The sequence below is a fragment of the Tiliqua scincoides genome, chromosome 1 (genome assembly GCF_035046505.1).
Source record: "Tiliqua scincoides isolate rTilSci1 chromosome 1, rTilSci1.hap2, whole genome shotgun sequence".
NCBI classification, from domain to species: Eukaryota; Metazoa; Chordata; class Lepidosauria; order Squamata; family Scincidae; genus Tiliqua; species Tiliqua scincoides.
The window spans coordinates 192,516,401-192,530,136 of NC_089821.1; positions in this window are offsets into that span (position 1 = coordinate 192,516,401).

Sequence of the window (13,736 nt, forward strand, 5' to 3'; positions counted from 1 at the left end):
AACATCGCACCAGAAGTCTCAGAAGGCTTTTGGCACATAAGAACATAAGAACAGCCCCACTGGATCAGGCCAGAGGCCCATCTAGTCCAGCTTCCTCGGCTTCCCCAGCTTCCACCATCTTACCCGGTATAGATGTTAGGCTGACCAGCCTATAGTTTCCTGGGTGCCCCCTCCTTCCCTTTTTAAAAATCGGTGTGACATTTGCTATCCTCCAATCCTCTGGCACCGTTTTGAGGGACAAGTTGCATTTGCATTTGAGGCACACTGCAGAGTGTAGCTCTCGAGGCTCTGATTTGCTTGGTAAGTATCCCATCTTGGGGGGGGGGTGACATGATGCAGGGGGGACAGCATGTCACAGACCTGCACCCCGGGGTGCCATAGGGGCAGGTTTGTTACCGGAAATGGGGGCCAGGGAAGAAAGAGCAACAGAAATGCCACATGGAAGAGAAACCACATAGTTTCCACCATCCATCCTGCAGAGAAAGAAGTTCAAACATCCCTAGGTAAAACCCACTATCCAACCCTTAGGAGAGGTCTGCCTCTGTGAAGATTTGGCTGATCAGAGGTAACTGTACTAAAGGCACTCTCGATCCTGGAGCCAGCTCACACATAATATCCTTATGCAACCCTTACAAAAGCCCTGTAAGTAGGTATTATTACAGCTGGGGCTCAGAGGGAGCTGTTTGCCTAAGGCCACATGCCACGTTTCTGGCAGAGGCAAGTATTTTGTTCACTTGAAGTCGTTTAAAGCTCTGTAACCAATCTCCTAAAGCAGGGGTGCTCACACTTTTTTGGCTCGAGAGCTACTTTGAAACCCAGCAAGGACCGGAGATCTACCAGAGTTTTTTTTACAATGTTCGCGCCATCATAACATATAACATTTATGTGTACAATGTATGTTGGTGTACCTTGAGCCCCACTGAGTATAACAGGACTTACTCCTGAGTAGACATGCCTAGGATTAGGCTGTGAGACTGGAATCCTAGCCACACTTACCTGGGAGTAAGGCCCATTGAGTACAATGGGCCTTACTCCCGGCATTTCCTCCCAGAGGCACCTGAAGGGGGGGGGTTGGCACTCCGCGATCTACTCATTTTGCCTCGCGATCTACCGGTAGATCGCGATCCACCTATTGAGCACCCCTGTCCTAAAGTAACTGTGCCTTTTGCTTATTTGCCTATATCTCTTTCATAAACGCTATCTTCTGTTGAAAAGCTCAGTCTCGTCATTACTGTTGGCCTACTTTTGTGGCACTGCTCACCCAGGTGAATGATCCCAAAACTGTCAGACAGTACTACATTTGACCTCTTGCTTTCCAAGTACAGGTGTGTGCCACTTAACGAAGGAGATCCGTTCTCTTATCCCCGTTGTTATGCGATTAGGTCATTAAGTAAACATTTAGCTCAATCTAGTGCCTTTGTTGTGTAAACAGACACTCCCTGCCAGACACTAGCTGGCTGCACAGGCTACTAGAGATTGCCTCTTCTTTGCATTAAGAGCCTCTTTGTTGTGTTAACACACACCCTGCTACAGGCTATGGGAGACCTGACTGGCTAAGAACCTCTTTGTTGTGCTTTGACCATCATCATATATGCAGTTTGTCATTAAGCAAAAGGTTGTTAAACGATGCATGCCTGTATCGCTAATTCCTCCCACCCACCCCCAATTTGGTTCAATTTACATTTGTGTGCACATGACACGTGTGCATGTGTATAAGCAGTGTTGGCAACAATGCAAAAATGACATGGTGGGAAAGGCTGAATCTCTTCTCCCTCAGCATTGCCTTCATGAGCCAGATTCCAGATCCTCTTATCTCCAGCAATTGGTATTTGCCAAAATAGATAGAGGAGAGAGATTCAATCACAAATCTGTTGTCTAGTTTGCCCTTGCAAGGCTATTCTTTTTCACTAATGAGGCAAAAAGCAGCAATTACTCCCCACCCCATGGTGCAGGGATTAACCCTTCTCTTTCCCAGTGATGCAGTGCCAAGTCAGATCGGGCTGTCTACAGTTGCTGTTTGCCCAAACAGAAAGCAACAGGAGAGCTCATCATAGATCTCTGTCACCTCATTCGTCATTGGTTATGTCTGTCTGAGCCCAGCAAGGGTCTTAGCTTTACATCTGCAAGAATCAAGTGGTTCATTCCTAGTATGTGTAAAAGGTGCATTTAATACTAGTTAGTTCCATTTTTACTGTGTTTACATTTCTATGAACTTCTGATCTAAGCAGCCCAGTGCCCAAACATTGTGTGTAATGCTTTCAACTTTTCAGAGACTTTGGAGCAATTTTTGTTTGTTTGTTTTTAGTTATGGCTGAAACCAGGCTTGTTCAATGGTACTGCTCTTGTTTGGTTTTTCTGTGGCAGTCAGGTTAAGCATAAAGAATACAACCTTTCTTGTAGCTCTGATTTGTTCACTCCCATGTATTTAGTCAGTCTTTTTTCTCTCTGTATCGAGGGAGTCAAGGCTACAAGCCTCTGAAGTCAGTTCAGATGGTTATCTGCAATTTCTCTTTGTAGTGCTCTTCGAGGTCAAATCCATTACAGCGTAGACTCAGACTGACTTTGCACACGTAACTCAGTTGGGCTTTGCTAATACAAGGCACGTCGCTGTGCTCCTAAAAATGTGCAGCACATAGATAGAAGAAACGTCCTCTCTGATGTGCCCTGTTTTCTATAGCATGCCCCTTAAGCAGAGATGGATCTAGGTAGCTGCCTCTATACGAGAGGAATCTGATACATGTCCCTAAGTTGTGCCTGTGCTATGACTCAGTGAAGATGTTCTGGTTTTGTAGCCCCAATTAACATGATGAACACTAATCAATACCACTGCAGGCCAAAAACAGGTGTTAATCATAAAGAGCATCAAGTTTAGCCTTTTAAAAGATCTGAAACGGTAATATGTATGTATGTATAAATGGATGGATGGATGGATTGCACTGATAAGCAGTGATAAGTGGGAGAGAAAGGACTGGGGCCTTATGCAACTCAGGATTCCGTTTGTTGAAATAAATACAGGCACATTCTGTGTGTTCCCATGTGAAATTAGCTTGTAGAGTTCCAAGTTGAAGAAGTGCATTCTAATGCAGACAGGGGGCCAGCTAAAATCTGGTTAAACATAGGGAACAGCAGGAAATTAGTGGAGATCATGCTAATATAAATGCCAGCCTTCAGATCTGTCCCAAAATAACTTTGTGCAAAAGTCATGTTGTCACCTCTGATGCTTCTCCTAGATGCTCTTGTTCACAACTCTCTTCCATGCCTCCTCCACCACTCCATTCCCCCCCCCCCTCAGATCCAAGGTGTGGGGAGTAGAGAATGTCAGGGTATGAAAAACACAACCCAAGGAATTTGGCCTGGATAAGGTAGAGCCTCAGTCATGTAAAATGCTGGATCACCTAAGCATCAGGTGAACAGAGAACATGCTGATTACAACAGATGCTGAGTCAGCATCAGGAGGTGGAGACAACACCCTTGCTAATTCCCGCACAGTGCTTTAAAAGGCCTGCAAGAGTTCTCATGTGTGAGGCAGGCAGGACGAGGGAAACGGCAGGGAAGGCCGGTAAAGCAAGAAAGACTGATAAGTCGTGTGTATAGCAAGTTATGCTGACTTTATGTTGCTTTGTTATGCTGCTATTATTTTGAGTTATCTTTGTAAATATAGACTGCATTAATGAAACGCTTCAGCCTGAAATACTCTTTGTGTGGGCTCCTTGAAGCTGCATTTTGCATTCCACTGACGACAGCAGATAAGATAGCTGCTCCTATCCTGACAGAGAAAACAGGTGGACAAAGAGAGGCAGCTGCTCCCAGCCAATCTGCCCCCCAGCTGGCCTCATGAACGGGCCATCCATGGCTTTATTGAGCCGACATTAGGACAGGGAGCAACATTCTTGACAGGGAATCTTGGTACCCTCCATTTAATTCCTTTGGCCAACACATATACTCAAGCACAAACATCTAGCCTGCAGGTTTTATTACCTGACTATCTAAATATGACTTGAATAGGAAGTGGTAAAGCTGCCCTGACAACTCCTGTTGTCAGAGTATTTCTTGAATAGGTCCTTTCGGAGAGGAAACTGCAGTACTCTGACACTATAAACAAGTACAGTGAGGATTGTTTCATGGCCAATTCACAGAACATCTGTAGGTATCCATGAATACACTTATTTTTTATAAAGAGGCCGAAATTGTCTTTTTTGAATAGATTCAATGTGATCAAAGCAACAGCGGATATCCTCAGATCGGCCCACACAAAGTCAGGTACAGCCTTCAGAATTCTATGAAATGCTTTTTGATTATTCATCAAAGGTGCTTTGTACACTGGAGTACAGTGTGGTTCCTTGATTTCATAGCTTAATACTGCATTTACCAAGATAATCACTTTTTGTCAATAGCCAAGGCAGTAACCATATAAATGCATCTAAATTTTGAATATTTTAGATATTATGTCCTGATGGATAAGTTTATTATAATTTGCTCCTTTAAAAAATGTGCACGGGAAGGGGAGATTCCTATGAGTTAAAGAAGGCGGCTCTGAAAGAGTGTATTTTGAAAACCTTGTTTCTTTGAGAAAGGCATTGCTGAACCTGCAAGAAGACATTGAGGTTCCTCTAGAACAGCTATTTTTAACCACTGCGCTACAACACATTGGTGTGCCATAAATGGTCTACAGGTGAGCCGTGGGAGTTTGGACCGGATTGTTTTATTACTGGGGCCATTGGGGTATGTGAACTCCCCACCAGCAGCATGGTGTGCCTTGTCAATTGCCAAAAAACAGATGGAGTGCTTTGACAGTTTTAGCACCTTGTCAGTGTGCCATGAGATGAAAAAGGTTGAAAATCACTGAAATGTGGCAAAACTGTGGCGGGGATAGGAGGCTTTAACACTTTGCCACCACTATGGTGCCAATTTGGATCACATACCTTGGTGCACTATTTACACTAAGAAAAAAATCTTCAATGGGCTGCTACTTATAAGAAGGGTGTTCAGGCCATCCAAACAGCTGAACAAACAAGCTGTGCCACAGGCAGTATGAGAATATGTACAAAAAAACAAGAGTCCATTAATCGTCCAACCTGAGATGAAGTTCGGACCCATTTCAATGGTGATCAACTAATCCCCATATGAAGCAGCTTTGGAAACAAACATCTTTTTACAATGATTCTGAACATTAAAAGATCATGAGAGAACTCTTTCTTGGCAGCAGTCAACCAATCCTCTCCCTTTGTTCTCCCCTATTTCCATAACTAAAAATTCCAGCTTCAAATAATGCTTCATCAGCAGAGATATTTCCTGCACAGATGTCTGAATAGCATTCTATAGTATTCTAGAAGGAAAGTTATACGCGTATTTCCTTACTTATAAGAAACTCCAACAAAAATGCATGTACATATGATATAAAGAGAGCCCCACATCTAGCATACCTTTCAATACATATTCACGTGCCGGACATGCTGCTTGTTTTACAATAAGTTCTAAGTCAGCTTTTCAAACTACAGCAATAATGGCTGCAATCCTAACCATACTTTCCTGAGAGTAAGCCCCATTGAACAAAATAGGACTTACTTCTGGTTTTTGTGCCCTAAATTATGTGCTCCACAATAATTTGTGCCCTAAATTATTTGCTCCTAAGCCCAATTATGTGTGCAAGACCAAAGGTAGCCACCTATCTTTAGTAAAATAGGGCTTGCTCAAACCATGCACCCACTGCTCAACCAGCCCCGTGAGATAAAGGATGTGTAAGCTCACAACACGTATGTGTTGAGCCCCCTCCCTGCTTGCTGGAAAAGTTTGGGGCATTTTCTTCAATCATGTACTTTTAAAAGTAGATTTCTCAGTGTGCAGAGAGGAGCAATTTGGACACCCCCCCCCACACACACACACACACAAGCAATTATGAAAAATGGTCTGATCTCCCCCAGAATGGCAGGGATGGGCAGAATCTGTTTCTTTTATAAGCACATGCACTCTATATCCTGTGAAGTCAGTCAGAGTATCATCCAAACCACTCCAAAAGTGAACTCAAATGTACCATTTTGTTTAATCCATTTCAAGCATGGATTAGTTGTTGACGACAACAGAGTTAATTATAAAGGAAGGAAAACTAATTACTGATTGCAGCTTTAGCCATCATTAATTACTTTTGATGGGATTTTATGAAGAATTTTGTGTATTTTCTCTTTTTAGAACTATCTTTAATATTAATGCCAATGTTTAACCTGCAAACATCCTTTGCAGGGGCAAAATGATCCCTCCAAACCTCCTCTGATTTTTCACACATTTTTTTTCATGCCCACTCACAGTTGTTTCTGTTACTATTTAGCCGTTTTCTGACTTGCACACATTTCTTCAATTGGAATACCCTAGCAAACTGGTAAATACAATGAAATCACTGTGATAAAATCACAGCACTATGGAACCAATTAGATTTCCTATATGTGGACATCAGTGATGGCAAAAAAGAAGCCACATTGTCCTCACTTTGAAGTCATGAACCAGCTTAAAATGTGCATTGGGATACACATCAGAAGGTGTATTCAAATAGATACACAGATGAATAGGCACGTTGGTGCTCATCCAAATCCTGTCCAGTGTTCCCCATTTAGCCATGCAGAGGTTGTTGCATCACTGGTTGTGTGGAAAAACAAGAATATCAATTAAGGGTGCAATTCTAACCCACTTCCCAGCACCAACATAAGGGCAATGCAGCTCCTAGGTAAGGAAACAAACATTCCCTTACCTTGAGGAGGACTCTGTGAGTGCCCCCCAACTGCAGGATGCAGTACACTTTCTATTGACAAAGCTATGCCAGTGCTGGGAAGTGGGTTAGGATTTGGGCCTAAGTTGCTAAGGCCACAAGAACCAATTCCTTCTTCCCTTTGTAATCACTTTCATGCTATTTTGAGTGGCCCTTGAAAAACATCTCCAGGCATTTTTGAGGAGCACCAAAATGTTCATGAAACTTCTCTCCATCTGGTTTGGCTTAGTACTAATTAATATTTACCTTATGGCTGAACTATTCTGGAGTCTCCCTGAGCAGTGCACTGTCTGAATCAATGCCTTATGGGTTCTTATTCAGTGAAGGATTTGGCCTGCAAACTTGCAGGTTTATCTGTAAACACAGTGAAAGAAGACAGGAACTACATGAAGTTCAGGGAGCACTTCTGCATGTGAATGAGTTCAATGTCTTGACATCAACGCAAAGCAACATCCCAGGTTGCCGTTTCAATGGAAACCAATTTACTTTCTGTACATTTTCAAATAGAAAATGCCACTGTTATTTCTGATGTCAATCTATAATCTGTTCTGGAAAACCTGCATGCATATTTACTAGACTTGTTTTAAAAAAAAATCTTTCTGTCATCATATCCTATGGTTCTCTACACGTCAAAGTTTTTTTCAGTCATTGTAATGTTTTCTGCTCTTAAGCATGCCATAAGCCTTAAAACTCCCATTATCATAAGTAAAATTTCTGCTTATGAGAATTTTATCTCTCTAATAAAAATGCCTATTGATTTTGGCATCTATTAATTTTTATTAAGACGAGATCAAGGTTTATCAATCAATCAATCAACAGTATTTATATACCGCTTTTCAACTAAAAGTTCACAAAGCGGTTTACAGAGAAAAATCAAATAACGTAAATGGCTCCCTGTCCCAAAAGGGCTCACAATCTAAAAAGATGCCAGGGAATACCAGCAGACAGCCACTAGAACAGACAGTGCTGGGGTGAGGTGGGCCAATTACTCTCCCCCTGCTAAAAAAAGGAGCACCCACTTGAAAAAGTGCCTCTTACCCAATTAGCAGGGGTTTATTAGCAGGGTTTATTTAGCAGGGTAATTAGCAGGGTTTATTGATTAAGATTAATGTGAATGTCATACTTCGTTACAATCAGCATGTGGGTAGCACCATCTTGTTGTTTTATGGTGCCATCGGTGTGCATGACACTTCCCAGAGTACCATAAACAAAAGATAAATCCTTGACCCAAGAAGTTTACAAACTAAACATAGTGTAAGAATAGAGGAGAACAGATGGATTGGAGTGGAAACATAATGAGGATCAATGTGAGAAAACACATTCTAACTGCACAAGCCTATAGGTGTCACTTCAGAAGCAAGCAAACTCAATGGAACTTACTCCCATCCCAGATAAGTGTGTATAGGCTTCCAGGCTTAGACATTGTTTCAGTTTGGGTTGAGAACTATAAATCAAGGATTTCATAGAAGAAGTTGATTTTGATCTACATTTTGGAGAAAGTTTGGCAAGTACTGTGAGAGGCTCTGGGGAAAGTAAAGGAGGATAGATATCACTTTTTAAGAGCCTTGGTGGCTGAATGTGATAGGAATAAAGATCATGGCAGAGATCATTCATGAAAGCCAAGCAGATAAAGGGGGCCCACATCATTTTACCAGGTGCTCAAACCTCTGTGGCTATAATGGTGATTGGCAGCAGTGCTCCTCTCAAGTAGCAGGTTGTTTAACCTGTGATGCACATAGCCTAATCTGCCCTATCAGTTTCGCAGGCCACGAAAATTTGGCCATGGACCCATAATTTCCAGTTTGGGAACTGCTGGTCTAGGTAAAGGCAGAAGGACTGAGGTGAGACAAGAGTAGACCAAGGAGAAGAAGTTGCAGTAGTCAAACTGAGAGAGAACCAAAATATGTCTCACAGTTCACATAAGAAGGCAATGAGGAAGGGCCAGATTTCACAATACTACACAGAGATTCAACATGTCTTGGTGACAGATAGAAAATGGGGAACACCAGCGCAAGCCCAAGATCCTGTGTTGGGAACTCAAGTCAGTGACTTGGACTCAAGTCGTGAAAATGTGCGTTTTTTGGTGACTCAGCAACTTGTGAGTCGTGTGTGGAAGACTCTGAAAAAGACTTGAGTCAGGGCCCTCCTGACTCAGCATTCGTCCCCCTGCATGCAGACTCAAGTTTGCCTATGTCCGGGGGTGCTTGCTTACTGTTTCCAAGGTTTCGGAGGTGTGTGCTCGCTTACTGTTTCCGAGGTTTTTCTGAGAAAAACCTTTTGAGGCAAACATTCCGATCTGGCAAGCAGCGAGGAAGTTCCAGCCAGGAGGCAGGAAAGGGTGAATGTGAGCAGGAGAGGTGAGGTGGGACTGGGCTCGCTTTTCCCATCTCTGATAAGAAGTAAAGAATGGATGATTGTTGCACAAAGGATGTGCATTCTCATATTTCCATTGGCTGAGGGAGGGCAGGAGGAGGAGCCAAGGAGGTTCTTGCCTTACAATTGGCTTGAAAAGCCCAGGGACAGAGAGGAAGCAAGTTCATAGCAATTGCATTTTGCAGGCATGGCTGGTGGGGAGGGGTAATGCTCACTGAATGACCGGCTACAGTGGGACTACTTCTGAGTAGGGCTGCAAAGGATCAGGTTGTTCTGGGAAGCCTTGCAGCTGCTATGCGTGACCCTCCTCCCTCTTATGTTTCTGTTCCCCCTCTCTCGCAGTCCGTCCCACCTCTTCTGCCCTGTTTACAGATGGGTGGGTACAGCAAGGGAGTGAGTAAAGAGAACTCCGACACACACACACACACACACACACACACACACACACACACACACACACACACACACACCAGCAGCAGCAGCAGCAGCAGCAGCAGCAACCCTGTTTTTTTCAATGGCACGCTTTTTGAAGGGGAGGCGACTCAACTCGACTCAAGTCCTTTAGAGTCACTAAATGATGACTCAGAGACTTGGAAAGTGCCCTGTTATGACTCTTTTTTGAGTCGAGTCACGGGGGGTGGTGACTCAGCGACTCGACTCCAGTCAAGCCAGGTTGGGTTTTCCCATCCCTGCCAAGATCTCCTTATGCCTGAGGCAGCATGCTGAATGCTGCTCTGCCTCACCTGATGATGCACCAGCCTCTGCTGTCCCACTCTCCAATGCTCTAGCTCAGCACTCTCCTTCCCTCCACACTTCCTCTTCCTCTCTGTCCATCTCTCCCTTTATTGATTTGGAGAGTGGAAGGAGAAGGGGGGCAGTGGAAGCAAATGGACTGACACACAGAATTCCACCAATCCACTGACTGAGGCAATCACTTCACTTGGCCTCGTGGGTGGGCCAGTGGGGGACACTGTTACATGGGATGATTTCCGGAGGAAATTAATTCCAAACCCACTCATTAGCAAAAAAAAATATTGCTCCATAGCAGGTTCACTGCTAGGCTTCTTTTAGCTTCTTCTTGCAATAAAGAAAGCCTGAGCTGAAGACACTTTTCCTTTATTCAAATATGCCGCAGAACAAATCTGCCTCTTAAATCATACCTGAAGTTAGTGTACTCTGAAATTGCCCAAAGTTACTGTTTATGTTTATACCTCACTGCGGCACTAATGAAAATGTTCTGGATATGAGCTTGCTGAGAGGTTGTTCTCCATACCAATGTTTTATTCAGTGAAGTGAGATTTTTCTGTTTTAAAAAATAAATTATTTACCATTTTCATCTCATTTGAAAAGCCTTATAACTAAATTGTTTACCTTCAAAGCGCTTTTTTTTTTTTTGGTGTGTCTGCAAATAATATTTCCTGTATGTACTTCTTAGCTGCGGTTTCTTGTACCTTGATGGATTTACTTGGCTCTGGAGGACAGGAGCAGGCAATGCCATAAAAGAGCCACTGAATGCGATGAAGCGATAACTGCTTGACTACCAGCTAGCAGTGCACACTGCAAGGTATACAACCTGACATGAAATGGGCCAGTTGTCCTTTACTGACACCCATAAACTGCAGTCCCGGAGTCGATTCGCTTTACTGACTCCCTGTGTACTAGAGTGTGTGTACAATACGTCAGCATCAGCTCATGCTATCAATCCAAGCAGTAAGGAATCCGACAGGACAATCCTATGCATGCTTACCTGGGAGTAAGCTCCACTGTACAAAGCTGGACTTACTTCTGAGTAAACGTGAATAGGACTGTGTGGTTTGTGAAATGAATTCTTACCATTTTCATAGACCCAAGAAATGGTTAAAGTATTGCTTGTGACACTAAAGTCACTCGTTCCCACCCACCCCCAGCAAGGTAGTTGGGAGAGGTGTAGAGACTGCAGATACTGGGGGCATGCCTGTATTCTATAAAGGAATTGTGTTGTTGCTGAAACAAGAAAACAGGCTTAAATTTCTTTCTCTCTCTTTCTCTCTGTGTCTCTGTCTCACACGCAGACACACAAACACGTATACGAATATGAACCTTTTGAGGGATGCTGAGAAACTAGACACAGGGGTGGCTAATGCATCAGATGGCTATCAGACCACCTTTTGGTTGGCAGTCTTCAGTCTCGAAAGACTATGGTATAAGCCTACAGCACCTGGTATTCCCAGGCGGTCTCCCATCCAAGTACTAACCAGGCCTGACTCTGCTTAGCTTCCAAGATCAGACTGGTTTGGTGATTTGATTGTGCTGGTCTTCTATTAGGACCACCTTTTAGACATACAGAAAGGGATACTGTGAAATAATGTTAATTGTTTATATGGCACTTTTTCAGTATGCAAACGGCTTCATATGTTTTAGCTTACTGTAGTCCTTACAACAACCCTTTAAGATGAATTAGGCCCCAACTGTGCTGCCAAAACTAGCATTCTAGCAGCACAAGGACCTTTATAGCAATACGAATGCCAGGCTGCCATCATGCACTTCTGAGCCACTGCTGCAAATGGGCAGTAGTGCAGCATGCACAGCAGTGTCACCAGAGGCCTCCAGTCACCCCTGCACAATAGCATGCAGCAGTGAGTTTGTGACAGATGGTGAGATTCAAACCAGGGAAGTTCTGATTGTGGCTCAGTCTCTGAGCCACCACATTATACCAACCCAGGCAGTTAGTTACATGAATGCATAAATGTGCATTTTACAACCTCTGAGGAGCAAGCTCTCTGCAAGCTGTGAAACGGGCAGGCTTTTGTTTACCACCCACCTTGAGAACTCTCTATGTGTACCCAGACCCTTTCAAAGCACACAGCTAGTTGTGGGGCAGGGAGCTTCCACTTCTCAACATTGTCAAGTGTGCTACTAAATATTGTGAACCGCTGCCTACAAAGTAAGTGCACTCTGCTTAAAGCATGAGGCTAGCTGTCAGATTGCAGAATTTGCCAAGCTGCCCATTCTCAGATTTAAAGAAGGCAAAATTGACTCATTCAATAAGCATGAAAACCAGCTCTTCAAACGGAGTGTTGTATTTGTATTGAAGACAATGCCTTCCCCTTTGATATACAGTCAGAGCCCAAATGGCACCACTTTCCAACAGGCTTCATATTGTTGCCACTGAAAACAGTTAAATTAACCAGGCAATACGTGGTGCAAGAACCCCAGGAGGAGTTCAACAATAGAATCCCTCCTTCCATCGGCGATACCACAATACTGGCCGGGTGATTATGCTTTCCGTGAAAGAGAAGCACAAGCCACATGCTGAGTTGCCCAAAACAAGGGGATGAACAGAGTGCCATTGAGCTCCTGCTTCCATTGTTGACTAAAAGGGTAGCCTAATTAATTGATTTCTTGGTGCTTTTGTGAATGCGTCAAATATACAAAGGAGAGAAGTTAGCACTTCCAGGAAATGACAATATCAGAGCAGGCCTGGAGTTTTCCATTGTGAGTCATGGAGCACAGAGCACAGAGGTTGACATCATTATTAGTTTATTCCGCCGTATAGAGCTCATAGTGCAGGTGCTAACATCAGCACCCTTTTGCACAGGAAAAAGAAAGAGGGCTTCCTGATCTTATAGCTTGTTCAAGTTACAGCCTTTTGGAAGAAGAGTAGAATACACAGGAAGTTTACTTAGAAGCAAAACTCACCATGTTCAATGGGTGAGTAGGACTCCATAGAACAGTAGTTTGGGTTGCATCCAGAGTAAGGGCCCAATCCTATCCAACCTTCTGGCACCGGTGCAGCTGCAATACAGTTCCCATACCTTGAGGAGGCCTCTGTGACTGCCTTCCCAACACCAGGATGCAGTGCATGCCCCATTGGCACAAGAAAATTAGATAGGATTGGGCCCTAACGCTTCTGTGAACAGAAGCACACTCCATGAATACAGAAGAACATTCCTTGAGGCCAGATGGACCATTCCACCTTGGAGCGAGCAGAATGCTCCTTCTAGTGTCAAAGGGAGTTTGAGCTCACAGAGTATGCTTCCATTCATGGCAACTTTCCTCTGGATGTCATCCAATGTCTGTAAGCCTGCATGCACCTTCTTGAAACTATATTCTATATGGCACTTAATGAAGTGTATATGTTTAGGACCAGAAATTGGGGCCGCAGTCCAGTTGCATGTGTGCTGCAACAGGCATGTGGAGCTTCTGCACACGAGGGTTCTTGTCACAGAAATGGATGGGAGATGGCGGGCTTTGTGTATATATGAAGAACCTTGAGGATCCCTACATAATAAAAGTTCACAAAAGGCATTGATGAGTCGGAGAGAGTGGCCATTTTAAACAAAGCCCTATTAAACACTACTAATCAAGACTGTGTTGATTACCATGCCAATTAGTTTAAAAATGCATTAAGAAAATAAAGTAACAATTAAGATATACAAACCATTAGACAAACGAAGTTTGTGACAGCTCAGTGAAGTGCACCAAAATCTGGCCATGACCTGTGGAGGAGTGAGGTGTGAATGTTCTGATGAATACAAAGCTCAAAACATTTTGAAATAAAATTGTTGGTTAAGGAGCTTTCTTCATCTGACTTCTAAATTCCAGAGGGTGAAAGGCAAGCCACGCT